Source organism: Pongo abelii, chromosome 20 (assembly GCF_028885655.2).
Source record: "Pongo abelii isolate AG06213 chromosome 20, NHGRI_mPonAbe1-v2.0_pri, whole genome shotgun sequence".
NCBI lineage: Eukaryota > Metazoa > Chordata > Mammalia > Primates > Hominidae > Pongo > Pongo abelii.
Window position 1 is genome coordinate 52,657,908 of NC_072005.2, and position 10,367 is coordinate 52,668,274.

Below are 10,367 nucleotides of genomic sequence, written 5' to 3' on the forward strand. Positions count from 1 at the left end.
TTGTGGATAGTGCTGCTGTAAACATACAAGTGCAGGTATCTTATTATTTTTTTTTTTGAGATGGAGTCTTGCTCTGTTGCCCAGGCTGGAATGCAGTAGTGTGATCTCTGCTCACTGCAACCTCTGCCTCCTGTGTTCAAGTAATTCTTGTGCCTCAGCCTCCTGAGTAGCTGGGATTACAGGCACATGCAACCATGCCCAGCTAATCTTTTTGTATTTTTAGTAAAGACAGGGTTTCTCCATGTTGGCCAGGCTGGTCTTGAACCCCCGACCTCAGGTGATCAAGTGTTGGGGCCTCCTAAAGTGTTGGGATTACAGGCATGAGGCCACCATGCCCAGCTATCTTTTTGATGTAATGAATTTATTTTCCTTTGTGTATATATCCCATAGTGGAATTGCAGGGTTGAATGGTAGTTCTATTTTTAGTTTTTTGAGAAATCTCCATACTGTTTTCTGTTTTCTATAGAGATTGTACTAATTTACACTCCCACCAACAGTATATAAGTGTTCCACTTACTGAATTCTTAATTTCAGTTATGGTACTTTTCTACTCTAGAATCGCCCTTTCTCTGGTAAAATTATCCATCCTTTCATATAATCCCTGCATTTTTTTTCTTTTGTCTTGAGCATATTAATTCTAGCTATTTAAGATCCTTGTCTGGTAACTCCAATATTAAGATTATCCATGTAAATAATAATAGTGTAAAAAACAGATTTACACTATCTGTTTTTTCTCTTGCTTTTCAGTCATTTGGTCTTGCCTCTAGCATGTCTAGCTATTGAATCTCAGGCATTGTACATGAAAACTTGTACATATTGCTCCAGAGAGGAAATTATCTTTATGCAGATAGAGTGGTGCTCGCCACTTTAATTCAGTCAAAAACTGGGCTGAATCTAGACTGGGTTGCCATTTTGGAAAGGCTCCATGCATATCTAGTTTGCACTTGCTCATGGATTTTCAACTTGGAGCCTGGGTTATAACCTGGGATTCCATGGCCCTGGCAGCTCTTGAACTCTTCTTGTCTCTTCAGCATTAGAAGTCTGCTGAAACTCTATTCTGCTTTTCAGAGGCTTTCTTCCTGGCTTCTTAGACTCTACCCCATGTAGCTTCAGAGTTCTGCAATGTCCTAAAACAAGAACCAGAAAATCATTAGGCTCTTTTTAACTTCTCCTTTCCCCAGGTCCTAGTCCTTCAAGTCTAATTTTGTCCTTCCTGCTCTGTGAGTGTCTGAGAAGGATTCTTCTGCCCAACTCTTTTGCCCAGATCTTCAGTCTCCTTCCCCATGCCCAGAAGCATCAAATGCCCTGGAGACAGAAACTGCAAAATGTTGGCTCAGCTCATATCTCTATACTGTTCCCCCATATTTGGGATTTTGTTCTCTTGACTCCTAGTTGCCTTGGCAGCTCACCAATGCTTTGAAATAATCATTGCTGCTTTTTACATTTTTAATTGGCATTTCAAATTACTCCTAGCAGCACTATTGGTCTTTCATAAACAATTTCATCATATTCAGAATCATGGGTCATTGTATTTTGAGGTTTTTTGGTATTCATAGCTTAGCCTGTACCCTGACTAACACATAACTTGGCCCTGGTAGTGGCGCTGCGGTAACAAAACCCTAAAATATGTGACATTGGCTTAACAATCAGGCAACAGGTAATTTAAAATACAGATTTTTGGCTGATCATGGTGGCTCACATCTGTAATCCCAGCACTTTGGGAGGCTGAGGTGGGCAGATCACCTGAAGTCAGGAGTTCAAGACCAGCCTGGCCAACATGGTGAAACTCCATCTCTACAAAAATACAAAAATTAGCCAGGCGTGATGACAGGTGCCTGTAATCCCAGCTACTCGGTTCACTGAGGTGGGAGAATTGCTTGAACCCGACAGACAGGCAGAGGTTGCAGTGAGCCTAGATGGCACCACTGCACTGAAGCCTGGGCGACAGAGCGAGACTCCATCTCAAAAAAAAAAAAAAAAAAAAAAAAAGAACAGATTTTGCAGACCTCATGGCCAATGACCCCTATGGGGCTGTGTTGTGTAAAATCATTTGGTAGAAAAATCATCTGCAATAACATGGAAGACAGTCCACATACTTATGAAGTCTATGGTTTAGGGAGCTGTTAAAAAATAGGGTTTTTTACTGTAGTAAAATATATATAACATAAAAGTTGCTATTTTAACCACTTTTAAGTGTGCAATTAAGTGGTATTAATTGCATTCATGATGTTGTGAAACCATCACCACTATCTATTTCTAGAACTTTTAATCACCCCAAACAGAACTCTGTAATCGTTATTTAGGGAATAATTTGTTGTTATAATTTTTAAATTGAGATATCGTTCATCTACTACAAAATTCATGTCTTTTAAAGTATACAATTTAGTGTATTTTATATATTCACAAAGTTGTGCAACTATCACCACAATCTAATGCTTGACCTTTTTCATTGCCCTAAAAAGAAACCCCATACCCATTAGTAATCACTCTCCATTCTCTTCTACCCCCAGCCCTTGGCAACCTCTAACCTACTTTCTGTCTACGTAGATTTGCCTATTCTGGATATTTTATAAAGATAGAATCATACAGTATGTGGCCTTTTGTGTCTGCCTTATTTCACTGAGCATAATGTTTTCTGGGTTCATCCATGTTGTATCATGCATTCAAATTTCATTCTTTTTTTATGGCTGGGTAACATTCCATTGTATGGATATCCTAAAATTTATTTATCTATTCATCAGTTGAGAGACATTTAGGTTATTCCTATTTTGGGAATCTTATAAATAATACTGCCCTAAACATTCATGTATGAGTTTTTGTGTGAACATATGTTCTTGGGTATATATCTAGGAGTGGAATTGCTGGGCCATATGGTAACTCTATGTTTAACTTTTGAAAAGCTGCCAAGTTGGTTTCCAAAGTTGCTATACCATTTTACATTCCCCACCAGCAATGCAAGAGAATTATAATTTTTTCCACATCTTTTCCAAGACTTGTTGTTGTCTGTCATTTTTATTAAAGCTATCATAGTGGGTATAAAGTATCTCATTGTGATTTTGATTTGCATTTTCCTAATGACTAATGATGTTGCCTTCTTTTCATGCACTTCTTGGTCATTTGTATATCTTCTTCGAAGTAATGTCTATTCAAATTATTTTCCCATTTTAAATTGGGATTGTTTATATTTTGTTGTTGTTGAGTTGCAAGAATTATATAATATATATACATATATATGCATATTTCTTGGATGCTAGACTCTTACTATATTTATAATTTACAAATATTTTATCCTATTCTGTTTGTTGTCTTTTTACTTTCTGATAGTACCCTTCAAAGTGTGAAAGTTTTACAATTTGATGATGTCCCATTTATCTATTTTTTTCTGTAGTTATTTATGCCTTTCATGACATATTTAAGAAACCATTGCCTAGTTTAAGCTCGTCAAGACCTACTCTATGTTTTCTTCTAAGATTGTATATTTTTAGCTGTTACAATTAGGTCTTTGATTTGTTTTGAGTTAATTGTTGTATATGGTGTGAGGTAGGGTTCCAGCTTTATTCTTTTGCTTGTTGATATCCAATTATCCCAGCACCATTAGTTAAAAAGACTATTCCTTCCCCCATTAAGTGATCTTGGCACTCTTGTTGAAAATCAATTGACCATGAATGTGAGAGTTTATTTCTGGAATCTCAATTCTATTCCATTGATCTATATGTCTGCGGGTGAATGGTTTTTAAAAGGCAGGATATTGATGTATTCTGGCTACTTCCTGCTGCTTTTAAAAAATCATAAGTCAGAAATGCTCCCAGGCAAGAATTGACCAGTTCACAAACAAAAATGGACAGAAGTAAAATTCAGCAAAGGAAAGAGGCATTTTCTTTCTTTAGCCTAACATCTAAATGTATTGTGAGTCTAGAGGCTTGGAGTCTTACAGATTGACAAGGTTACTAAACAACAAGAGAGAGCCTCCAAGCGTTTTTGAGAATTGACATTAAGATTTCGTGGCCGGAAAAGGAGAATCAGACCAGTAGCAAAAATCTGATTTCATATATTATTGTTCCATTCAAGATTGTTGTTTCCAATGGTCTCAAATAGCTGCTATAAATATGGAGTGATCACAGGAACTATCAATGGCTTACAGACACCTTATGGAAGCTCACTGCACCATCTGTAAAGTTGTCTTGCCAAAGAGTGAGATTTAAATTTGATTGAGCTTCTAGTTCTAAATACTAGTTTACAGGATAAACAGGGAACAGAAGAATACATTAAGAAACCCCACATGGATGCAGTCAGCAGAATTCAGAATGTGGAAAAGCTATAGGAGAAAATGACCTGGTTTCTCCAAAAAATAACTGCAAGACATTAAATAATGATCCATGCTACAATATGGATGAACCTTTAAAACATTATGCTAAGTGAAAGAAGCCAGACACAGAAGCCCACATATTGTATGATTTCATTTATATGAAATAACCATAATAGGCAAATCTATAGAAAAAGAAGAAACTGAGTGGTTGCTGGGGCTGCCAACCGGCATGGGGTTTCTTTTTTGGGATGATGAAATGTTCTAGAATTAGATAATGGCGATAGTTGGACAACTCTGTGAATATACTAAAAGCCATCAAATTGTAACCTTTAAATGGATGGATTATATGATACATGGATTTGCTCTAAATAAAGCTATTTAAAAATCACAAAGGAAAAAAGAAGGGGAGGTGTATTAGTTGAATGAAATATATGGGCTTTGTTTTGATCCTGATTGAAAATGTTTTAAAATTATGAGACAATTGGACAAATTTGAACACTGACTAGATACTTGGTGATATTAAGAAAGTATTGGACAGGTGCAGTGGCTCATGCCTGTAATCCCAACACTTTGGGAGGCCAAGGTGGGAAGATTGCTTGAACCCAGGAATTCGTGACCAGCCTAAGCAACACAGCAAGACCCCATGTCTAAAAATAATAATAATAATAATAATAATAATAAATTAGTCAGGCATGGCGGCATACGCCTGTAATTCCAGCTACTTGGGAAGCTGAAGTGGGAGAATCACTTGAATCGAGGAGGTGGAGGCTGCAGCGAGCCGTGATCATGCCACAGCACCCCAACCTGGGCAATGGAGCAAGACCCTGTCTCAAAAAAAATTAAGAGAAAATATTTTTAGTATTGGGAGGGTATTGTAATGATATTGTAATTATGTTTTTAGTAGTAGTTATCTCTTGGAGATACATACTGAAGTGTTTACAAGTTAAATACTATGTCTGAAATTTGCTTTAAAATAATCCAATCATAAGGGAAAACAGGAGTATATAGATGAAATGAGACTGACATATATTGACAATCATTGAACATAAGAAGGTTCATTATACATTCTCCCTGCTTTTGGACAGTTTGAAATTTCCCATAACAAAAAGAAAAAAAAAATCTAAATGCTTAGGAATTATATCTGGAAGAGATCTTTAGGGGTGGGACTCATAAATGGAATTGATTGGAAGCAAATAGACCAAAAACTTACCAAGCATTTGAGGAAATTTTCTTACTAAGGAAACCATAAGCCTGATCTATAAAAGACTAATTGCTCAATGTCTCAGAGAGGTGAGTTGACTTCGGCAGAGTCCCTGAAGACATACAGAGAGGAAATGGTGCAGAAGCAATATCGAAAGACATAACATCTGCAAATGTTTCAGAACTGATGAAAGACACCAATCCACAAATTCAAGAAGTCTTTCAAACTCAAAATAAAATAAACACAAAGGAAATCAAACACAAACACATTATAGTAAAACTCCTAAAAGACAAAGGCAAAGAGAAAAGTCTTAAAAGCAGTCATATAAAAAAAAGGTACATTACCTTCAAAAGAGGAACATTATTAAAGCTGACAGCGGACTTCTCAATCAGAAGACAATGAATCATATTTTTAAAGTGCTGAGAAAGAGTAAATGCCAACCTAGAACATATACTCAGTGAAAATAAGATTATGACATACCGTAGTGCCAGCTTAAACTTAAATATACTATATAAGATTCTTTTTAACTTTATGGACTCAAACTAATACTGAGCTATTTAATGAATAATCTTTGAACACCTGGATAATGTATAAGTATGGGTTAATATATAAGATTTTAAAAAGAAAATGAGAAAGAAAAACAGACTGTATCATGCCATCTGGATGGTGGGCAAAAACAGTAAAACTAGAATTTGATGTTTTTTTCTGTCTTTAAAATGACAAAGGGATCTTAAAGTATTCAGTCTGCTCTCAGCAAGGCATAGTAAAAAGTTATTCTTTACTTTCTGTGAAATTTATCTGGGTAGCAGAGGTTCTTGCCTTACTAAATATTCTTGTTTGAGAAGATTTAACTTTTTCTTCCCTTTTGCTGACCTTTGTCATATTGTTCAATTGTTTATTTTTTAAAACATGCAGTAAAAGATTCTCACTTACAAAAAGTTAAATTCCCTTATAGTTACCTTCTACTTTATTTATTTATTTATTTTTGAGACAGAGTTTCACTCTGTCACCCAGGCTGGAGTCCAGTGGCATGATCTTGGCTCACTGCAACCTCCGCCTCTCAGGTTCAAGTGATTCTTCTGCCTCAGTGTCCCGAGTAGCTGGGACTACAGGCATGCGCCACCACGCCTGGCTAATTTTTTGTATTTTTAGTAGAGACAGGGTTTTGCCTTGTTGGCCAGGCTGGTCTCAAACTCCTGACCTCAGGTGATCCACCCACTTCAGTTTACCAAAGTGCTGGGATTACAGGCATGAGCCACCGTGCCTGGCCTATATTTACTATTTTTTTTTTTTTTTTTTTTTTGAGACAAGGTCTCACTCTGTCACCCAAGCTGCAGTGCAGAGGTGCAATCACGGCTCTCTGCAGCCTTGAACTCCCAGAGACAAGTGATAATCCCACCTCAGCTGGGACCACAGGCATGCACCACCAATGCCCAGGTAATTTAAAAAAAAACCCAAAAAACAAAAAAAAAACTGTAGAGACAGAGTCTCCCTATGTTGCCCAGTCTGATCTCAAACTCCTGAACTCAAATGATCCTCCTGCCTCAGCCTCCCAAAGAGTTGGGATTACGGGCATGAGCCACTGTGCCTGGCCTATTTTTGAATATCTTGTCATTATGGTTAATAGGGTAGCCAAGCTATAATTACTCCTTTCTCTTAGGCAATTATGCACCTATCTTAGTCAGGTGATCAGTATTTTGGACAATTTTTTTTGATGTTTCCTTTTATAAAATCAGACTATAAATTCAGAAAAGTTAAAAATCATCAAGATGTTTGTACATTCAAAATAATCTTTGGCCCTTCCTGGATGGCCAAGCACCAAAGATCTGTTCCCTTACCTTGTAACCCACCATACGAAATACATACACAGGGCGGGATGCTAGAAATCTTAAGTATATTTGATATGCTTTTTTTTTTTTTTCGAGACAGAGTCTCACTCTGTTGCCCAAGCTGGAGTACTGTGGCATGATCTTGGCTCACTGCAACCTCTGCCTCCCACGTTCAAGCGATTCTCCTGCCTCAGCTGGAGGATGTTGCCCAGGCTGGTCTCGAACTCCCAGGCTCAAGCAATCCACCTGCCTCGGCCTCTCAAAGTGCTGGGATTACAGGCATGAGGCACCACACCCAGCCTATATTTGATATGCTTCTGTTTTTAAAATGATTCGACAATAGTGTAAAAACCTCCCTGATTTTTGAACACACAATGTGAAAAATGCTTTCAAACTAAAAAGATGAGCTCAGCCTTCCTTAGATTAATTTTGTGCATTAAATGTCACTATTATAAATATATCTCAGAGACTGTCCACTTTTACAGGATGGTGATGTGTCAACATCTTCAGTGTCCATAATCTGTTTTTGCCCCCAGGAGAAACATTGATCTAATTCTCTTGGAATAATTATATAGTATGCCCTAATAAAGCATTCTGTTTTCTTCTTATTAGATAGTATTAGTCACTGTAGTAAATTCCCCATCATTATTTAGTCCTACACTCAATAAGTGACTTCTGCTTTCCTTTCATGCTTTCCTGAAGGTTAGCTGGAAACTACAGACCAGAAATCGGGTCTTGGACAAAGGAGAGTCAAAGTGCCTTGATGAATAGACAATACCTGATACCCTGAGCTATTGACACTTCAAGAAATAGACTCACTGGGTTCAGGCTTTCCCATGTGTATGAGTCTGTTTTCATGTTGCTGATAAAGACATACCCAAGACTGGGTGATTTATAAAGAAAAGAGGTTTAATGGACTTACAGTTCCACTTGGGGCTGGGGAGGCCTTCCAATTATGGCGGAAGGCGAAAGGCACATCTTACATGGCAGCAGGTAAGAGAGAGAACTTGTGCAGGGAAACTCCCCCTTATAAAACCATCAGATTGGCTCTCTGCTCCTCCTGTTCAACAGACAGCTGCATCTTCTTGTGCTTTGCCAGCCACGTACGTCCGTGAGACACCATGGTGAAGTTGAAGTGCGGAATCAATGGACTTGTTGGAACTGGGAGCCTGGTCACCAGGGCTGCTTTTAACTCTAGCAAAGTAGATATCGTTGCCATCAATGACCTCTTCATTGACCTCAACTACATGGTCTACCTGTTCCAGTATGATTCCACCCATGGCAAATTCCGTGGCACCATCAAGGCTGAGAATGGGAAGCTTGTCATCAATGGAAATCCCATCACCATCTTCCAGGTGCGAGACCCCTCCAAAATCAAATGGGGCAATGCTGGCGCTGAGTCCATCGTGGAGTCAACCGGCATCTTCACCACCATGAAGAAGGCTGGGGCTCGCTTTCAGGGAGGAGCCAAAAGGGTTATCATCTCTGCTCCCTCTTCTGACGCTCCCATGTTCGTGATGGGCATGAACCACAAGAAGTACGACAACAGCCTCAAGATCATCAGCAATGCCTCCTGCACCACCAACTGCTTAGTGCCCCTGGCCAAGGTCATCCATGACAACTTTGGTATCGTGGAAGGACTCATGACCACAGTCCACGCCATTACTGCCACCCAGAAGACTGTGGATGGCCCCTCCGGGAAACTGTAGCATCGTGGCTGTCGGGCTCTCCAGAATATCCTCCGTGCCTCTACTGGCACTGCCAAGGCTGTAGGCAAGGTCATCCTTGAGCTGAATGGGAAGCTCACTGGAATGGCCTTCCATATCCCCACCGCCAACGTGTTGGTCATGGACCTGACCTGCCGTCGGGGAAAACCCTGCCAAATATGATGACATCAAGAAAGTGATGAAGCAGGCATTGGAGGGTCCCCTCAAGGGTATCCTGGGCTACACTGAGCACCAGGTCATCTCTTCTGACTTCGACAGCGACACCCACTCTTCCACCTTCAATGCTGAGGCTGGCATTGCCCTCAACAGCCACTTTGTCAAGCTCATTTGCTGGCATGACGATGAATTTGGCTACAGCAACAGTATGGTGGACCTCATGGCCCACATGGCTTCCAAGGAGCAAGACCCCCAGAGAGAGCATGAGAGGAAGAGAGAGGCCCTCACTGCTGGGAAGTCCCTGCCACACTCAGTCCCCCACCACACTGCGAATCGCCCCTCCTCACAGTTTCCATGCAGATCCCCTGAAGAGGGAGGGGCCTAGGGAGCCCCACCTTGTCGTGTACCATCAATAAAGTCCCCCGTGCTCAGCCAAAAAAAAGAACAAAAAAAACCCATCAGATCTCGTGAGACTTATTCACTATCACGAAAACAGCACGAGAAAGACCTGCCCCCATGATTCAATTACCTCTCACCAAGTCCCTCCCACAACACGTGGGAATTGTGGGAGCTACAATCCAAGATGAGACTTCGGTGGGGACACAGCCAAACCATATCACCGTGTAAACCAGCATTGTCATCCCAAGCAGACACCTGTGATATTTTGTACCAGAAGCAGAACCAGAATTTCCAGAGTTCTTTCTAGTCCATAAGTAGATTATTTCATGACGACTAACCCTGTATCTGATAAAAATAAATAAATAAATAGGCCAGTCGCGGTGGCTCACGCCTGTAATCCCAGCACTTTGGGAGGCCGAGTCGAGCGGATCACGAGGTCAGGAGATCGAGACCATCCTGGCTAACACGGCGAAACCCCGTCTCTACTAAAAATACAAAAAATTAGCCGGGTGTGGTGGCGGGCGCCTGTAGTCCCAGCTACCCTGGAGGCTGAGGCAGGAGAATGGCGTGAACCTGGGAGGCGGGGTTTGCAGTGAGTGGAGATTGTGCCACTGCCCTCCAGCCTGGGTGACACAGCGAGACTCCGTCTCAAAAAAAATAAAATAAAAATAAATAAATAAACAAATAAATAAATAATTTTTAAAAAACAGACTCCTATTTACATAGAACAAAATGAAACTGATGAAGGA

At 40.0% G+C, this 10,367-nt stretch overlaps 1 pseudogene; it reads left to right on the plus strand.

Annotated features, from left to right (window-relative positions):
- Positions 1-8,457: 8,457 nt before the first annotated feature.
- Positions 8,458-9,604, plus strand: LOC100445050 (glyceraldehyde-3-phosphate dehydrogenase-like; annotated as a pseudogene).
- Positions 9,605-10,367: the final 763 nt, after the last annotated feature.